General features: G+C 39.8%; 1 pseudogene; it reads left to right on the forward strand.

The window, feature by feature from the left end:
- The first annotated feature begins 18,105 nt into the window (after positions 1-18,105).
- LOC142435829 (cytochrome c oxidase assembly protein COX11, mitochondrial-like) lies at positions 18,106-19,197 on the forward strand (annotated as a pseudogene).
- The last annotated feature ends 1,038 nt before the right edge of the window (positions 19,198-20,235 follow it).

Raw genomic sequence — 20,235 nt, forward strand, 5'->3', positions numbered from 1 at the left:
ACTCCAAGCAGCATTCTGAGAGTTTCTTTGTATGGCTTCTCAATGTCTGCTTCTTCTATGTATGTTGCTATGTTCAGCACATCTACTGCCTTTGTCTTTTGTTTCTCCTGTTTTTTTGTTGAGGTCGTTGGGGCTGATGGCTGTTTGCATTGAATTGTTTTTGAGGAACCAGGTGCCATTTTCTAGTCTCTCTCTGGAAGACTTATAGGAATGCTTCTTTGAACTGCCTACAGCTGATTTTGCTAGGTTATTAACCTACCACTTTATCTTCCTGTGGCTTCCCTATCAGGAGAGTGCCCCAGATGGCAGGTCGGCTGCCTGCCCCAGTGTTGCAGGGACTGGGCTGAAGTTCCTGCTATTGGTTTGAATATTGATAAGTGTTGGCTGAGCTGCCTTATGTCCCCAGGTACACAGGCAGGAATTCCCTGGTGAGGAGTCAGAGGAGTATCCCCTGGAGAGCAAGCAGGCCTTTTCCCTAGCCTTGGGCTATCTATGCAGGGTGGAGCTCACCTAGCTGGGTGTGGCCCAGGCGCAAATGCCCCAGGGCAATGGGAGTGTCCCATAAGTCTGCAATGGAGTGTGAGAGAGCAGTTCAGGAACAAGAGGGGGAGCAAAATTAAACAGTGAGACCGGACTGTGCCGGGGTACAGGGAAGCGAGGGAAGGAAAAGCAACTATGCAGCTGAGTCCCACTCCCTGCCTGTGGACCTGCAAGGGACCACTCCCTGCCCCAAGCCCCAGTGGCAGTCCATAGCTGAGCCCCAAGAAGAGTCACAAGAAAGCTGCTGAGCAGCCCCCAGAGAAGTGGGGGTGCAAAGAGCAGAGATGTTAACTGGCACCGCAGTGTAGCTGAAGCTTGATCCCTGCCTATGGAGCTGTGGGGGTTTGGGTTCAGTCCCTGCTCAGCCCATGCGGCGCTGCAAGCTGTGGCTGTGCCCTGAAAAAGCCCCGGAGCAGCCCTCCAAGCCTGCGTGGGAATATAGTGCAGAGATGCAAACAGAATCAACAATGCAGCTGAACACCAATCCCTGCCGGTGGAGCCTCAAGGGCCCTGTCCCTGCCCTGAGGCAGGCAGGGGAAAACTGTGGATGTGCGGAGGCCAAGCCCTGCTACAGGTTCCAAATGGTCCCGTCTTGGGCAGACACAGCGGCTAGGCTAGGGTCGAGCCCCATCCGGCTTCCACTATAGTAAGCCAAAAGCCCCCAGCCCCTCAAAACCCCGTGGATCTGAGCCTACTTATCTTATGTTGTGCCTCCTGCGATCCAGTGGCGTTGAATTTCCCTCTGAGGAACTCTCCTGGGCTGGATTCTGCGGAGTCCCTCTGGTATGTGTTACTCCGTCACCATCTTCCCGGAAGTCTCTATATGATTTTTAATGGATAACTACCGAAGATATTTTCTCCTGGAACAAATTATTTTGGTCTCACTTAGGTAATCCCATCACATTCTTCAAATCACAGTTTTCAATGAATTCAATTAATTAGATTATTAAGGGCATAGGGTGAAACCACCACTAAACAAAATGGTCCCATAGGCAGGGACATAGAATGATTTCACAGTAGAAATCAACTGAGAGCGTACCTACCTATGTGTACCTACCCCCTGTTTTGAGGACTGATGTTTGGTCTGGGTCCTAACTAGATTAATTAATTAGAGACATTGAAAAGAATACCTTTCTTATTGTTAGCTGCAATCTAGTTTTCTCCAGTTTATAAGAACATGATGTACCCATGGGGATGTAGTGGGTTATGTGTTGGATTGCTAACCACACATTCAGCAATTCAAAACCATTAACTGGTGATGTTTTCTAGTCCCTTAAAGAGTTGCCGTTTCAGAAACACACAGGGCCTTTTGTACTCTGCCCTGTAGAGACTTTATAAGTCAGAATTGACCCAATAAGAGTTCATTTTTTTTTAATGGACAACCAAACGAAACCATGACCTGTGACCTCTGTATTCTGAGTTTAATCTGGTCACCTTTTTTCTTGGGGATTGGAATGGTGACTTTGGGCTCTTCACATATTGGTCATAAACCTGAGAGTCCTCATTTGCATTTCTTCTAACTATTGCCTCTTTTGTTTTACTTTTTTGCTAGTGTTTCTTTATGATCCATTTATTTTGCCAGTGTGGGAATTCCCATGCATACTTATTGCTAATGAGCTTTTCATTTCATATATAGAATATTCATATAAAACATGTATAAACCACTTTATTTTGCCACCTTCCATGAATCAGATGCAAATGCCTTAAAAGTTTACTGAAAATGTGCTTGTGGTTCCTGGTTTTGCCTGTCTACCTACCTTAGTTCTGTACATTTAGGTAAAGTCTGAGAGAGCAGACAGTTCCACATACATAATTAGCAATGTGAGTTTCTTGATGGGTTAGATTTGGGTTCTGTGTAGGGTTGTAGAGTGCTAGAGTCAGAGTCTGTATTTGAGATTGGAATCTAGGCCCTGGGATTAATGCTCCCGGTTCAAGAACAAGAGTCAATGGATAGAACTAGAATTTCAGTGTCATGAGTGGAGAGTCAGATGTTGGTGGATGGATTAAAGGGCTCTATGTTTACAATGTGTCGTGCCTACCAGCTTATGTTTGGCGCTACTTAGGGGCTTATGTGTTATGGCATAAAGATAGAGAGTTATGGTTTAAACAGTATAGTTTTGGAAGGTGGTTTCTGATATTGAGACATTGTGTCATAAAGTTAAGATTAAGGTTGGAGAATATATTCAAAGTTGTGTTCCTGACTCAAACAATTGGGATAATTGAATTAGGTTAGTTTGAGCGTGTATGGCAGGGGTCTTCAAACTTTTTATGCAGGGGGCCAGTTCACTGTCCCTCAGGCGGTTGGAGGTCCAGACTATAGTTTTTTTTTAAAGAAACTATGAACAAATTTATATGCACACTGGACAGGTCTGCTGCTAAGCAGGACTGGCAGCAGCAACAAAAACTACTGGTGGGCCTGATAAATATCCTCGGCAGGCCGCATGTGGCCCACGGGCCTGGTTTGAGGATTCCTGGTGTATGGTGTTAGGATTTCTTAAGGAAATCCTATATTTTTTCCACTTAGCTGTGGCTATCAGGGAATGCTCAGGATGCTAATAGACATCGTGGATGTAAAGAGCTTTTCAGGTGGTTAGGGGTTCAATGTTTTAGGATATTATCAGTGTGCTGTAAGGATGCTCAGCGTCTTAAGGTGTAAGGGTTAATGGTTTGGGAGTTGTTGATTAACAATTAATAGTTATTGGGTTAACTTTCAAAAGTTATTTTTGTGTGTTGAAATGTAGCCTACAACGTTTATATATTTATTAGCTATTTATGGCATATTTTGCATATTTTATGGATATGAACATTAATTTATGATTAGAGGCAATTTTATTTCATTTGGGAAGCCTCTTTTCTTTTTTAAAAAAAATCATATTTTGATTGCTCTAGTTAGAACATAGTCAATTTTTAATATCAGCAGTGAAAGTGCACATTTATGTTTGTCCTTTTTCTGAGGTGGGGTGATGTTTTTCTCTTTCCTCTAAGTATGACATTTTCATTTTTTTAAAATAGGAATGTGTATTATCATGTTCATATATTGAACTATATTGTTTCATGTTAGATTTTCAGAGGTGTTTTTTTTTTAACATAAAAAGCCTCTGACTTTGTTTAGTATGTTTCATGTGTCTATTTAGATAGTTAATCCTTTTTTGCATTATTTGTGATATTACAGAGCTTATTTTCTTATGTTAAATCAACTCTGGGGGAGATTCCAATTAGTCATGGTATATAATTATTTCAGTGTGTTGTCTGACTCAGTTCCCAATATTTTCAAGCACTTTTTCATGTAGATCCATTATAAATATTGGTCTACAGTTTTCTTGAAGTATCATCATCTAACCTTGTTAACAGTTTATTACTGGTCTCATAGAAAATGCTAGTAAGTGGCAAAAAAAAGAAAAGAAGAAAAAAGAGGGCCTGATGCAGGGGGCTTGAGTGGAGAGCAAATGCTTTGAGAATGATTGGGGCAGGGAATGTATGGATGTGCTTTATACAATTGATGTATGTATATGTATGGATTGTGATAAGAGTTGTATGAGTCCCTAATAAAATGTAAAAAAAGAAAAGAGGAGAAAAAAATGATTAGGGCAAAGAATGTACAGATGTGCTTTATACAATTGATGTATGTATATGTATGAACTTATGAACTGTGATAAGAGTTGTATGAGCCCCTAATAAATTGTTAAAAAAAAAGAGGAAAAAAAAGAAGAGGTGAAGGAAAAAAAAAACATGGGTGGTGCTGTCAGCCATCCAAACAGATGAGTTTGAAAAATGTTTGCAAAAATGTAATCACAGGTTTGACAACTCTATTAAGTGTAATGGAGAGTACTTTGAAGGTGATAAGATTGTTTTGTAAAAAAATATATATAGATTTTAAAAAAAGAAAATGTTAGTAAGTGTACTCTCACAACTATTGTTATGTTTTCACCCAATAACTTGAACTTAAGGGAAAAAGTGTTTATTCATACTGTGTGAATCCTCTGGTCTTTAATCTACTTTAGATTTAGCCTTGAAGTTTCTCATGGAATTTAATTGTGATTCAGTTGATTCTGGACCCTCTGAGCATCTTGAAACCCACTCACCTCATAGATCACTTGTTCTGGAGGGATCCTCAGGTCTTGCAACTGACCTCCCAGTGTAGAGCAGTGTTTCTCAAAATTCCTAATACTATGACACTTTAATACAGTTCCTCATGTTGTGGTGACTCCCCAACCATAAAATTATTTTTGTTGCTACTTCATAACAGTAATTTTGCTACTGTTATGAATCCTAATGTAAATATCTCATATGCAGTATATATTTCTATTGTTACAAATTGAGGATAAATAAAGCATAGTGATTAATAACAAAAACAACATATAATTATATATTGTGAAATATTTCTTTCTAATTATAAATAAATGAAAATTTGTCTTGAAGCCTGGTGTAGCATGGGTAACAGTCTTCACGTCAGGGACTCATGTGGGTGTATCTGCATGTTGGCAGACCTACCTGGAGATGGATAAGGTCTCAGTTCCTACGACCATCAAAAATATGTGTTTTCCGATGGTCTCAGGCATCCCCTGTGAAAGGGTCATTCAACCCCCAAAGGGGTTGTGACCAACAGGTTGAGAACTACTTGCATAGAGGGATAAATGATTTACAGTACCCTTGATGGACAAATAGTCACTCACACCAGAGTGACTGTGTGCTACCCTCACACTTGAGCCCAAGATGAGAAATACTCTGCCATAAGACATGCAGCGTGGATCATAGAGAATTTCCTTCAGTTCACCTCCAGGAGAATGGTGTACATCAATGAGGGACAGGAATTCCTCAGTGATTTTATCATCACCTTGTTTATTTTTTTATAGCAAAGGCAAGCCATTCTTTCTTTTTAATAAGAGAGTTTATGTTGCAGAAAACTTCACATGAAAGGTTTGGCATCTGTTATCAAGGAAATAACTTTTATAAATATAACTATCACACAAGTATTTTGCACCTCTCTTGTGTATTGATTAGTGGTTTCTGAGGTTGTCAATGTTAGGTGCCATTGAGTTGATTCCACATTGTAGGGACCCAATACACAACAGAAACACTGCGTTCTCCTTTAACAGACTCGCAATTTAGGTTGAACCCATTACTGCCGTCACTGTCAATCCATTTTGTTGAGGGATTCCTATTTTTCACTTCCCCCCTACTTTACCGGACATATTGTCCTTCTCAAGGGACTCCTCCCTTCTGACAACATTGTCCAAAGTATGTAATATGGCCTCCCTACTCTCTCCTCTAACTAACATTCTGAGCTCATTTATTCGAAGACAGACTTATTTGTGCTTTTGGAGAACAATGTTATTTCACTATTCTTGGCCATCACTACAATTCAGTCAAATCTGTTCTTCTTCAGTCTTCCTTATTCAGTGATCAACTTCCACATATGAGGCCATTCATAATAAGGTAGTTTGGGTGAGGGGAACCTACTCTTTAAAGTAAGATCCCTGCTCTTCAACAATCTAAACAGCCAAATAAGGTTTATTCATCCAATACAATGTATCTATTGATCTCTTGACTGGTGATAGAATGACTATCACCATTCTGTTGTTTTGTATTTTTTACATAGGCTAACAGTTTTCTGGAAGGAGTTAGAACTTAGTCAAGCTTAGATTAAGAATGTTGCTCACGGAGGGGTCTGGAAGGCAACTGTTCTCTGCAACCGACCAAAATAAGATCCCTGAGTTGAAACCTGTTCTTAAGACTTGGTGGTATGGCGAGCCTTATATTTAAGGTATGCTTGATGACGGGACATTAAACAAATTGTGTTTTTCTCTAGTAGCCTGACTTGCTGATTAATTTCAGAGGAGCACTAGTCTACACCCTTTATCCTATAACTGCAACCTCACACATCCCTGCCTTCAGAGACATCCTGGGGATTGCAAAAGGGCAGTGCCAATGATGTCCAACTATCCATTCAGGCTACTGCCTCCCTATTTTATCACAGCATAGCCTCTTCCCAGCACTTTCATTTTGTTTTCTTGCCAAACTATGTTCCTGGAGGAACATGTTTTACATGATTAAGCCTAGGCACTCAGTTTTCCCCTTCTCCCTTGCAGACCAAGACTATGGATTGGCTATCCTTGAACCCAAACCAATAACCACTCTCCTACAGTTTGTGTTGTTTGCCATCTGTCAGCATTACCTAGAAAGCTTGGGGTCCAGAATCTAGGCACAAACATGTTGATAAGTCATCTCTTTCCTGGATGCGTCTTGTATTTTTAAGCTTCTGCCATCACCTTGGCCCATGACATCACCCATCTACCTACCCATTACCATTCCTTTACTGTAGGCTGCAGTCTTTCACAAAGGCTTTAAAAATGGACAACCATAAACCCAAGAGCTTAAGAGAGGAGCAAATAAGGTTTCTCCTGGCTTGTTTTCTTGTTCAGGATATCTCTGTCTTGGCCAAGGTACATCTCAGATGTCCTATTGGTGTTCCTCTGTCTCATTGTCCACCTCTATAGCATGTTTCTGTAGTTATCACACTCTACTGTTCATAAATGGGCTACCTAACCATAGGCATTTCTTCACATACAGTAGATATTCTAAAGAATACCCAGAAGACAAGTGGATTGGAGCAGGTTAAACTTGATGAAAAGCTCAGCATCGTTGGAATTGAAGTGCAACCAGAGAATTTCTTAGAAGCAAGGATGGTGATACTTCACTTTACACACATTGGTCATGCTATGAGGAGAGAGCAGAACCTGGAAAAGACACCATGCTTAGTAAAGTTGACAGTCAGTGAAAAAGAGGAAGCTCCTCGGTGGCATGAATTGATACAACAGATGTAGCAGTGAGATCAAGCATAACCAGTGTGATGATGGCACAGCATCAGACTGTGTCCTGTTCTGTTGGACACAGGGTTGGTATAAACTGGAACACACTCAAAGATAACTAAATAAGTAAAAATATGTAGAAACATAAAACAGTACTCCTCACAGGACCTAGTAGAATAACTGTTCTGGGAGGACACGGTAGGGGCAGGCGGAGATGAATATGTAATGTCATATTGAATAAACACAGCAAGAGGAAGTGTGTCCCAAGTTACCAATCAAACTCCTGCTGAGAAACAAAGGCAGGGGGCTATATACAAATGAGATGGGGGAGCTCTACTTGGAACAAGCATGTAGTGAGCCAGAAGACTCTCCAAGGCCAGCTCCTGAAGGAAAAGCACAGTGGAGGAGGGGAGTTTAGAGTTTTAGGCACGGACACGACAAAGGAAATGTAGGCAATAACAGATATGCATCAATTTCACAGCAACAGTCCTGAGTGTGCATCAGGGTGGGGTTGTGACTTTTGACAAGAAATGAGTTTTTCATAATTCTTCCTTCTAAATGTCTTCTGGTTTGATGTGGCGATGTCTTTCTAGCACATTCTGGATCCTTGACCAAAGTCCTTCTGTTCCATGGTGACCTGAAGTTGGGAATGTCCTTTCTCTGCATGTTTTCCCAGCATATTTAGACATAACTGATAGTAGGTTGATGGAATGGTATACTTTTCTAGAAAGAAATGCATCCAAAGAGTATCAGGAAGAAAAATACAGAATAATTGTTGGCACTACATGAGGTATATGTATTTCATCATCGTGTATCAATACGTCATATCCCAGGGGAGGTTTCTTGGGTAAGTGTGAAATTTACAGTGTTACACAGGGTTAAGCTGGTTGGGCAGTGGTCTCACACAGAATGGCCAATGACTTTATTGTTCTTATTCTGAAATCTGATTCCTCTTGGCTAATTTATTGGTAGTAAATACATCCTTGTCACCAAAGATTAGCTACTAGATTAATAAAAATAAAATTTCCTTAAGATGGCAACTCTATTTCCATGTATTGTTGCTTCTATATTACTCTCTCTCCCTCCCTTCCTTCATCCTTCTCCCCTCCTCTTTCTTTCTTTCCTTCAGGATGTAGCAGCGATTGATAGACAGCCATGAGAAAAAATGTTCATACCATTTCATCTTCCATCATTCCTGTCAAAGAGCATACTGGGGTTTCTGTTAAAAATTAAAGAGCTTATTTGAGTAACAAAACAATCCAGGGGTTGGCAGTAGTACCTCCAAGGATTAACAAAGTACTGACATGAAAATAAATTTTCAGAGAGTATAAATACAGAGGATCCAGGAACTCACAAGAACATTCTGATTGCTTAGCTATTTATAAAATTTGAGTAATTGCACAATTATATAGATATAATATATAATTATATATATGTATGTATATATATTATATATATATAATGGATATCGTTCCTGGTAGTGTGTTGTGAGAGGAAAGAAATACTTTTCTTAAAGACTTCTTGAACTATGATTAGTTTCAAAGGTCTGTTAAAAAAACACACTAAATATCATCAACAACAAAAACTGAAGTCAGGTCTTTTTCTTTGGCAGAAAGCCTCTCCTTACACCGAACATGTAGTTCTTTTGAACTCCTTTACAGAATTCAAAAGAAAGCAATAATGATAGGTAGATCAATTAAACACAATCAAATGTGGGACTACAGGAGCAGGGAAAGGAAAGGGGCCTGATTGGGAGAGGCACAAGACTGTCAATTGGAAAAGCTTACAAAATTGGGTCAGAACCCTCTGATGTCCAGTACATTCTTAAATGAAAGATTGTCTCACCCTGTGTTGGCCAGGGGACTCTCAGCAACCTCGCTCCATCTGACACTCCTTACATTGCTTTACATTGCAAGTCAGAGATCAGAAATAACTCAGTAGAGGCTGAGTGTATGTGAAGATAGAATCTGAGTTTAGCTGAGTATTTATTTTAAATACTTTCATTGGGGGCTCTTACATCACTTATTACAATCCATACATTCATCCATTGTGTCAAGAACCTTTGCATATATGCTGCCATCATCATTTTCAAAGCATTGTCTTACCCCTTGAGCCCCTGATATCAGCTCCCCATTTCTTCCTCCTCCCTCCCCTGTACATCCTCCCTCACAAACCCTTGATAAATTATGGATTTTTATTTTAATATCTTACATTATCCTCCATCTCCCCTCACCCACTTTTCCATTGTTTATACTCCTCATAGAGGTTTCTAGATTGATCCTTGTGATCAATTCCCCCTTTTCTCCTCCCCTAATCCTCACAGTATCTCTAATCTCATTTTTGGCCCTGAGGGGTTTATCTATCCTGGATTCCATGTGTTTTTCCAGGCTCTTATCTGGAGCCAGGTGCATGCTCTGATCTAATCCAATTTCTAAGGTAGTACTGAGGTCATGATAGTGGGGTGAAAGAAACACCAAAGAGCTAGAGGAAAGTTGTGTGCTTCATCGGTGCTATACTGCATCCTGACTAGCTCATCTCTTCCCTGTGACCCCTATGTGAGGGGATGTCCAATTGTCTACAGATGGGCATTGGGTCTCCACTCCATGCCCCCCACCCCCATTCTCATTGGGTATAATTTTGTTCTGGGTCTTAGCTGAGTGTTAACTTCACTGAAAGCCCCATTTGAGGCTTTTTTTTCTGGCCAAGAATGTTGAAAGTATCATGAACTCGAGAGAGAGGATCTTGAAGAATCAATCTACTGTTGTTTTGGTAGAAATATAAATTAGTTAGGAAAATGTTATACTTTGTTCACCTGTAACTTAGCAAGAAATGCTCCATAACTCCAACCCCAAGTTAACCCCCTCCACCTTGTCTCACTGATTCTCCCATGACTGTGTGCAGGAGCAAGTTATCATGGGTACTAGCTAAGCCAAAGGCTTATCTCAGTGCATAAAGTTCTCTCTCTCCTTGGCATTAACTGGCGCCTATATACCCGGCCTTTCTCACTGATATTTAGGGCTTTAGAAATGGAAGCTCTGAAAAAAGAGCTTACTTAAAACAAAATTATTTTCATAGTTTGTAGCTTTCATTCCAAGATTTATGTCTGTCTTTAAAAACTGTTTCACTCAGTCTATGTGTATGTTAGGCCAGGGTGACTAGAGAAATAAACCTAGTGAACTCATATATGTTTAAGAAAGGAAGTGGTGTTAACAAATCCAGGGACAAGGGAACAACAAGGAATCCAAAATCAGTGGCAAGGAGGATTTAAGATGCTTGGTAGGGATTGATCAATGACAATGTAACTGAGAGGAATTACTAAAACCAAAATGGAGGCTGAGCATGATAGTGGGGCAAGAGGAAAGTAAAAGGAAATAGAGGACAGAGCTAGGAGGCAAAGGATAATTATAGAGATCTCAATGCAGGCATGCATGTATGTATATATATATTTATATGCGATGATGGGGAAATAAATCTATGTGCATATATTTATTAGTTTCATATTAAGGTAGCCAATTGACATTGGACCTCCACTCAAGTACTCCCTCAATGAAAGAATACTTTGTTCTATTAAACTAGCAATCCATGATGTTCACCTTCCAACACTATCACTGAAGACAAATGGGTGCTTAATTAAATGTGGTGAAGAAAGCTGATGGTGCCCAGTTATCAAAAGATATAGTGTGTGATGTCTTAAAGGCTTGAAAGTAAACAAGCAGCCATCTAGCTGAGAAGCAACAAAGCCCACATGGAAGAAGCCCACCAGACTGTGCGATCACGAGGTGTCAAAGGGATCAGGGACTAGGCATCAAAGAACAAAATTTCATATCATTGTGAATGAGGCGGAGTGCAGATTTGGGAGCCAAAGCCCATCTGTAGGCAACTGGACATCCCCCTACAGAAGGGTCTTGGGGAGGAGAAGAGTGCAGGGTGCAATGTAGCAAAGATGGAACATACAATTTTCCTCTAGTTCTTAAATGATTCCTCCCCCCACCTCTAGTTCTTAAATGCTTCCTCCCCCCATCTTATCATGATCCCAATTCTACCTTACAAATCCAGCTGTACACTGGTACAAACAGGAACTGGAAACACGTGGGATCCAGGTCAGATGATCCCTTCAGGGACAATGGGAGAGAGGGGTGATACTGGGAGTGTTGAGGGATGGTGGAAATTTAAAGGGGAACCGATTACAAGGATCTATATATAACCTCCTCCCTAGGGGATGGGCAACAGAAAAGTGGGTGAAGAGAGATGTCAGACATTGTGAGATATGACAAAATAGTAATAATTTACAAGCGTTCATGAGTGAGGCAGGAGTGGGAGGGAGGGGAAAATGAGGAGATGATGCTAAGGGCTCAAGTAGAAAGCAAATGTTTTGAGAATGATGTTGGCAACAAATGTACAAATGTGCTTGACACAATGGATGGATGGATAGATTGTGATAATGTTGTATGAGCCCCCCCCCCAAATGATTTTTAAAATAAAGATAGGTAGTGTTTTTCTAGAAATATGTCCACTTATTCTAAATTTTCAAATTCACTGTTGTGATCTTCATAGTTTTGGTTCTGTTGTGATATTGGATTTTTTATTTCTTATTCTTTATATTTGCTTTTCCTATTCCTTTTACTTTAATTAGTTTACCAGTAGTTTGTCAAATTTTGTTAATATTTTTAAAGAATTAACTTGTCTTATGGATTATTTCCCTGTTCCTTTTCATTTATTTCTTCTCCATTCTTTAATATTTATTGCCTTCTTATGACTGATATTTTACATAACTCTTTTTGTTCTAATTGTTGAAGGTGTTGTGTTACCATACTGACTTTGCTCTCTTTTTTGATATCTTCATACATTGTTCACAACAAGTGTTCTTAGTACTGCTTCTGCTGTGTACCAAAGCTTGTGGTATGCTTATTTTCATTTTTGTAAGGAATTTAAAACCTTAATCCCTTAATCCTACCATTTCCAAGCAATTTAATGCACAAAATTTCTCATTTTCCATGTTAACTTTTTATTCTTTTATCTTCCTATTGTTTATATCTAATTTCATAATGTTGTGAAGTAAAAATTTTTATTTATAATATCACAAATTAAAAATTATTAAGCCTTCATTGTAGCCTAACATGTGGACTATTCTGAAGAATGGTACATATGAACATGAGAAGAAGATACATTGAGGTTTTCCCGGATAGCATGCACCCTATATGTCTAAGAGGTCAGTAATTATAGTATTTAGTTCTTCTGTTACTGTATTGATTTATTATCTAGTTGATCTTTTGAGTTGTTCTGTAAAACCCAGTGAGGTGTATTTAACTCTATTCCTGTAAAATTATGTATTTCTCTCTTTAAGTCTATAAGAGTTTGATGAATATATCTTGAGGGTCTGCCATTGAATGTATATATATTCATTAATATTTTTTTCTTCTTGCTCTTTTGTTCCTTTTATCATATGATGCCCTGATTGGTCTCCCATTAAAGATTTGGTCTTGAAGTATATTTCACTATTAATTTGTATAGCCAGTAACAGATTTCAAAATTGTCATTGGTTAATATTGCTATCCTTGTTTTTTATTGCCATTTTCTTGATGTATTTTCTTCGACCTTTGATTTTTAGATTCTATTTCTCTTTATGTCTCAATTGTGTTTGTTGTAAGCATAGATTTATGGATCAAGTTTCCTTACCCATTGTGCTTCTCACTGCCTCTTGAGAGGTACATTGTATCCATTAACATTCCATTTCATTATTGATGTGTATGCATTTATTGCTGTCATTATGCATTGGGTTGTCTTTATGGTTCCCCCGCCCCTTTGTGGAATTATTGTGTTTTTTCCTAAGTTTTCTTGCCCTGAGTTCATTTTCTTATCTTTTCTCTTAATTTTTGTCTTTTTTTGGTTATTATTTTGTAAGGCTTCATGCTTTGCTCTTGCTGTTTTTCTTTTGGATTAGCTTTATTTTTTCTTCTTCATTCTTTCCATTTTACTTGAGAATCTTGTTAATAATTATATGATTCCAAACAATAATATTGCATAGAAAATCTTTTCTGGATCATTCTAAGGGAAATTTTTTGAATAAATATCTATTTTTGAGTATTCATTAGGATGAAAACTTTCAAGATACATCAGAGGGTGTGAAGAAAATTTCCACTCAGCATGAGAATATTTTCTTTTTGCATTAACTATTTCTAACTTTGACAACAAATGGCCTAGTTAGTATCCTGGAGTGAAAACAGATCTCATCAATACCTATTATTCTGAAGTCTGCCTTTGGATCAATGGTGACAGACAGACAAAGCCCATTCCAATGAAGAGAAGGCAGATTCCAATGCAGGAAGTTTCCCAAGAGCCACTGTGCACGGTGTCCCTAGAGAGGTACTGACAAGTTGGGGAAACCACAGCTTCTGAGAGGAAAGCATCACTGACTACATTCCCTGGCATCTGCTGAAAACATGGCCTAAAGAACATTTTGAGAAATCAGTTTGCAATTTCCTCCTCTTGTGACACATTTACTATCCTTTGGAATCAAAGATGTCTTCCAATGAGTGCTTCCTTCGTTGTGACTCCAATGAATGATCTTTCGAATGACTCAACCCAACAGACAGGTCATTCAGTTCACCTGTTCCCAGTGGCAGGGGTCTCTCTGTGCCTGGAACCTTTGTTTCTGCATACAGGGAGACAATGGGTAGCAAGCATCACTAAGGACGTGTCAGAAATTTAGCCCCAGAAGTCACCACCATTGTTTTCTCAGACATAGAGATCATTAGTCATTCACTGCCAACAGTGCACAGAGAACAATGCAGAAGGAAATCTTCATAGACCTGACCCTGGACTGTAGGAGGTCACTGAGTTCAGTACATTTGAAATCATTCATTGCACGCATGAATCTGGACATGCCTGTATTTTATTGTCAATAGGTTTTGAGTAACAGATAGGGTGAGAATTATCATGATAACCTATTTTTCAAGAAGGAAACTGGGTTCTATAGGATGAAAATGAACTCTTAGAGTCACTTTACTATTTGTATTGCACACAGAGAATGCTAATTTCTCCTTCAGGTCGGCAGTGAGGAGAAAATTTAGAGAGTAAGAAAAAGAAAAAAATGTCCGTCGACATGCTGAGAGATGAAAGACGGAAGGAACCCTGATTCCAAAAGGAAATGCTCCATCATCTATCTGTGCCTGTCTAGGGCTGGATGTGCGCGCTCAGTGAGTTCTGCGCGCCCCCTGCTGCCCAGTGTCTTCCCTGCAGGGGAGGTTTGTGTCTGGGCTCACACTGACTTCCCCTCACTGTGTTTCCCTTGCACAGTAATACATGGCCGAATCCTCAACAGTCACGGAGCTCAGCTGCAGGGAGAACTGATTATTCGATGTGTCTCTAGTGATGGAGAGTCTGCTTTGGAATGATGGGTTATAATTTGTACCGCCACTAGAGCATATCCATGCCATCCACTGCAGCCCTTTCCCTGAGGGCTGGCGGATCCAGTGCCAGCAGTAACCACTGCTTGTGATGGAGAAATCAGAGACAGTGCAGATGAGGGACAGCTTCTGGGAGGGCTTCACCAGTCCTGGACCCGACTCCTGAAGCTGCACCTAGGACAGGACACCTGCAAACAAAAACAGATGGTCCCCATTATTCACTTGAGTTCACAACCATCCCCACAGACCCAGGTCAGATATCTGAATCTCCCACCTTGGGGAACTGTCAGGAGGCACAGGAGAACACACAGCAATAGCATCTTTAGACCACAGCTCTGCATTCCCAAGAGACCTGAAGGCCTGTCTGAAGAGAACTGATAGCTTTCCTGCCCAAGGGAAATTTATCCTAGTGCCCGAAGAATGATTTGCATGTGAGCGAGCACTGTCTTTATAAACAGAAAGTGATAGAGACCAGACAACCCTCTACCTCCTGAGCCCATGCTAGGGTAACTGTGTTTGAACTCGTATGCATGTTAGTCTATAATGAGAGAGCACTTGACCTAAGCGGTGTGTATTAAAGATAAAAGGAAAACCAAATATTTCTGAGCTCAATATTCTCTCCCTCCAGCCCCTCAAAGTCTCTGCCCTGCCTTGGGCTCCTGTATGTCCTGTGCCCCAGAGAGTGGACAGGCTATCATTTGTTGAAAACATCAGGTGGACACCAGGGTATCTTCATCACCCACGCTCTCCAAACACCTTTTCTTTCCAAACTACCACTTCCTTATCAACCTCCTCAAAGTCTTCTGGGGTTTTCTTTGAGCCACTGCCATCACCAACTCCAGCACTCCTACCAACAACACGTCTCAGGTTTTGATAACTAAGGCCAATCTCAGTGTAAATAAAGAGATGCCAGTGTCATAGGGTCTCAGGGAGGAGGTTTCCAACTGGAGAATGTGGACCCCAGAAAAGAAAAGTTTCAACTCTATAACTTCTAATTGATGCAAGACTGTGAGATGTCAGTCACTTGGTTTTCCAGAGCACATCCAAAATTAGGGCAAAACCTGTCAGGAGTTCAAGTGTAAAGATACAGCAGAGAAGTGAATGGAAATTCAAGTTATCAGGGGGGCAGAAAAAGAATAATGATATTTCAGGTTTTGAAAAAAAGACACCTGCTTGAGACTCAACAGGCACCCTGGATTAAAATAAGGTCTATTCAGGCAACTAGTCCTCAAAATTTAGGGGACAACCATACATACTGTTTTAAATGCCCCTTTCCCAGGGGATTCTGTTCTATATGAAATGTGAGCATTTCCAACCAAAATCATCCTCTTCATTTGCACGCTGGGCACAGCCCTCTGAAAACTACTCAGAGATCTAAAGCTTGTGTTTATTTCCTAGACTCAAGGAAAATTATTCACCTTAATGCCTATGGAATCTGTGGGATTGTCTCTAGACATGCAGTTTATAAAGCCATTCCCCATTCAGATTCCTTCCTCATTTCTCTCCCTCATATCATAGATTATTTCCCCCAGATTAGGGTTGGCCATATTAATTTTCTGGTCAGTTAGAATATCTTTAAATTTCTACATAAATATATATTTCAACACTGTGAAAATCTGAGCATAAGATTATGGTCACCTGAAATTCTTTGGCCCAGAATTTGCAGAGGGATATTAGCCATAAGATAATATTGCTGCACATATACTTGACAATACAAATTAAATAGGAAAACTTAAAAAGAAAAACAACCTATCACTTCCTCCCACACAAGCATCAGAAATCCCAAACTCGAACCAGACACCAAAGACTATAGCTATATTGGTGAGAATATGGTGGCATGTTCAATGTATTTGCCATTAGGGAATTGTAAAGTATAACAGTGACATACCATATTGTTTAAATGAATGAATCAAGCAAACATAAAGGGCAAACTAATGATGCCTTATGTTGTTTATTGTTTTGATAGTTGTATAAAAGACACAAAATCATAAAGTTCTCTAAAATCTGGTCAGCTGTTTTAATTTTGGTTTTGTGTTTTAATGCACTGTGGTCTTAAATAAGTGGTAAAAGAGTTTGATGATTTTCACAGTATCTGTTGAGGACTATTATAGTTAGGCTTGTGTCAACTTGGCGGGGTAGTGTGCTTAGTGGTTTGGTAGTTGGCACCTAGTAATTCCTCATCATGTGAAAGAACACAATTCAATCAATTCCATAATGGGGTCTGCTGTGCGTAGCCAAGCAGTTGTATGATTAGGGTAGAGTGTACCTCCCTTACTCAGGACACAGCTCTGAAGCAACTGGAAAACAAATATTCTGTGTGAATGTTATCTACTTCCTTTATAAACAGATTGGTAGGGAAACTTGTTCGTTTCCTTCTGGGTTTGGATCCTGCATCTGGGCTCTTCAAGCTCTAGGTTTTGAATTTGACCGAAAGCTTGAAATAACCCCCGCCAATCCTGAGAGTCCACAGTGGCCTGGTATCTGACATGTGATCTGACCTTGAAGTAATATACATCTTCAATAACAAGTATGACTTGTTTTTATTTACCTGCCTTTGAAACTATCATCAAGTTGTGCTCCAGCCTATTGTAGATTTATCAGCCCCTGAAGCTACGTAAGTCAGGAGAAGCCTAACTAAGACTCGAGGACTTAGGGTCAGAATGGAGGTGCCCACTTCTACAACTGCATGAGCAGTTCTCTTTATCTCTCTATGCAGCTCTGGTTTTGTTCTTCTAGTGACCTTATCCTTACATAGATGTTGAATGTTATCACATTGAATTTATCATTCAGTTTAGAAATGGCAAGATTTAGAGTCACTGAGTTTTACAATAAATACCATGACATGCTCCTCCATTTATTTCTGTTATATTTCATTTACTACAATAATATTTTAAATTTTATATGGGGTTTTAAATATGTATATTGTATAATCTCTTATTTTATGAAGCACATAATCTTGCTTTTTATTTTCCAAAAACCATTTTTGGGTGTGATAATGCAGATATCGTATAATTCCATAGCTCAATCACATCAAGACATATTGTACATTTGCTACCAGTCAGTTTCAAAATATTTTCTTACTTCCTAAACTCTTTAATATCAACCCCATCTTACTCTGTCTGTCTCCCATAGCCCCACCCCACCATATCCTTCAGGAACCCTATTTTACTTGCTGTGTCTATAGGTGCATCAATCCCAGGTTTCATATTCTGAGAAAAACAGAAAAGATAATAATATAAATTCAGTAGGGTTACCACCAATGACAAAATACATCTGAGTAGAGTATACCCAATATGAAACAGAGGGAGAGAGAGAGAATGTTGAAAACCAGATCAGGTCTGGCTCATGGCATGGAGGAACTTGGAGCTGTGTGCTGGGCGCTGGGGTCACGCTGCGTTGCTGACCAGAGGCTAGAGCCCCTCCTCTGCCCATGGCGGAGTGGCACCCAAGCTCCTGACAGGGGACTGAGGCGGCTAGGGACGTCGGGGCTCCGGAGCCTGGCACTGGGCCTGCTTTTGCAGCCGCCTCAGGGGCCAAAGAGCACGAACCCGTTCATGCGCCCGCAGGAGGAGGCCTGGCGGCGCCGCAACAAGACTGTCCTCACATACGTGACCTCGGTCGCCATGGCCATGCTGGGGGCGTCCTACGCAGCGGTGCCCCTTTATCGGCTCTATTGACAGACTACTGGACTTGGAGGGTCAGCTGTAGCTGGTCATGGATCTAACCAGATTGAAAACATGGTGCCTGTTAAGGATCGCATTATTAAAGTCACCTTTTTTTTCTTTTTTAAACATTTTATTAGGGGCTCATACAACTCTTATCACAATCCATACATATACATACATCAGTTGTATAAAGCACATCTGTACATTCTTTTCCCTAATCATTTTCTTTTTTTTCTCCTCTTTTCTTTTTTTACATTTTATTAGGGGCTCATACAACTTTGTCACAATCCATACATATACATACATCAATTGTATAAAGCACATCTGCACATTCCCTGCCCCAATCATTCTCAAAGCATTTGCTCTCCACTTAAGCCCTTTGCATCAGGTCCTCTTTTTTCCCCCGCTCCCTCCCTGTTCCCCCCTCCCTCTAAAGTAACCTTTAATGCGGATGTGCATGCAAGTCTCCAGTGGAACTTTAGACCTCAGCAAATGGAAATATATGTAATGCCAGGAGAGACGGCACTGGCATTTTACAAAGCTAAGAACCCGACTGACAAGCCAGTCATCGGGATTTCTACATATAATCTTGTACCATTTGAAGCTGGACAGTATTTCAATAGAATACAGTACTTCTGTTTTGAAGAACAAAGGCTTAATCCACAAGAGGAAGTAGACATGCCAGGGTTTTTCTACATTGATCCTGAATGTGCTGAAGATCCAAGAATGGTGAATATTGATCTCATCACTCTTTCTTATACTTTTTGTTGGAGCTAAAGATGGCCATAAATTGCCAGTTCCAGGCTATCATTGAAGTCAGCAACTAAATCTGCGTCCCATTTGTGATTTTTGAGAAATCATGTGTCTGACTTCTCAGAGATGAAATATCTCTACTATGTTGTATTTAATTATTGTGTACTGGTGATGGTTCAGCTTGCTTCCTTCCATGCCTGGACATCTTAACCACATTTAAAATCGAGAAAACAGGTTTAGCTTTTACCATAAGGAATCCACTTAAAGAGTGCCTACTTAAGAGTGACTGCCACCAAACTCTTAAGAGCTTGATAGTAGTAACTGTTATATATATATAGAGCTTGATAGTAGTAACTATCCTAACCCTAACCCTAACCCTAACCCTAACCCTAACCCTAACCCTAACCCTAACCCTAACCCTAACCCTAACCCTAGCCCTCGCCCTCGCCCTCGCCCTTATATATAAGAGCTTGATAGTAGTAACTGTTATATATATATATAGGGTTAGGTTATATATATATATATAGGGTTAGGATATATATATATATATATATATATATATATATAGAGAGAGAGAGAGAGAGAGAGAGAGAGAGAGAGAGAGAGAGAGAGAGAGAGAGAGAGAGAGAGAGAGACTTAATGGTATGGTTTAATTCATTAGATTGCTTCCAAATTTTGACCCTTCATACTTGTATCATTTGAACACTTGATGTTTATTTTTGGCTGTGCACCAGACTCTGAACAGGTTGATTATTAAATCTCTCAAACCAGTGGTGTTACCTGCCTTCAGTGTGAATAGTCATTATTGTTAGTCCTTAACATGAAAGAGGTGTGTTACTTGCTCAAAGATTGCATGTTTTCTTCAAATTCTTATTTGTTTTACTTTTAAGATCTAGGACTGCTTTATATTGATTGTACCATGTAAATAATTAGGTTGCAATTGTGGTACCATGAAATCTCTATATATGATTAACTATGATAGTTACAAGTCCTTCAATGTTAAAATATGTGTGGGGTTGTATACATATACTGATATCGAAAGTCTACCTGTAAACAAACTCT

The sequence above is a fragment of the Tenrec ecaudatus genome (assembly GCF_050624435.1).
Source record: "Tenrec ecaudatus isolate mTenEca1 chromosome 2 unlocalized genomic scaffold, mTenEca1.hap1 SUPER_2_unloc_1, whole genome shotgun sequence".
Classification (NCBI taxonomy): Eukaryota; Metazoa; Chordata; class Mammalia; order Afrosoricida; family Tenrecidae; genus Tenrec; species Tenrec ecaudatus.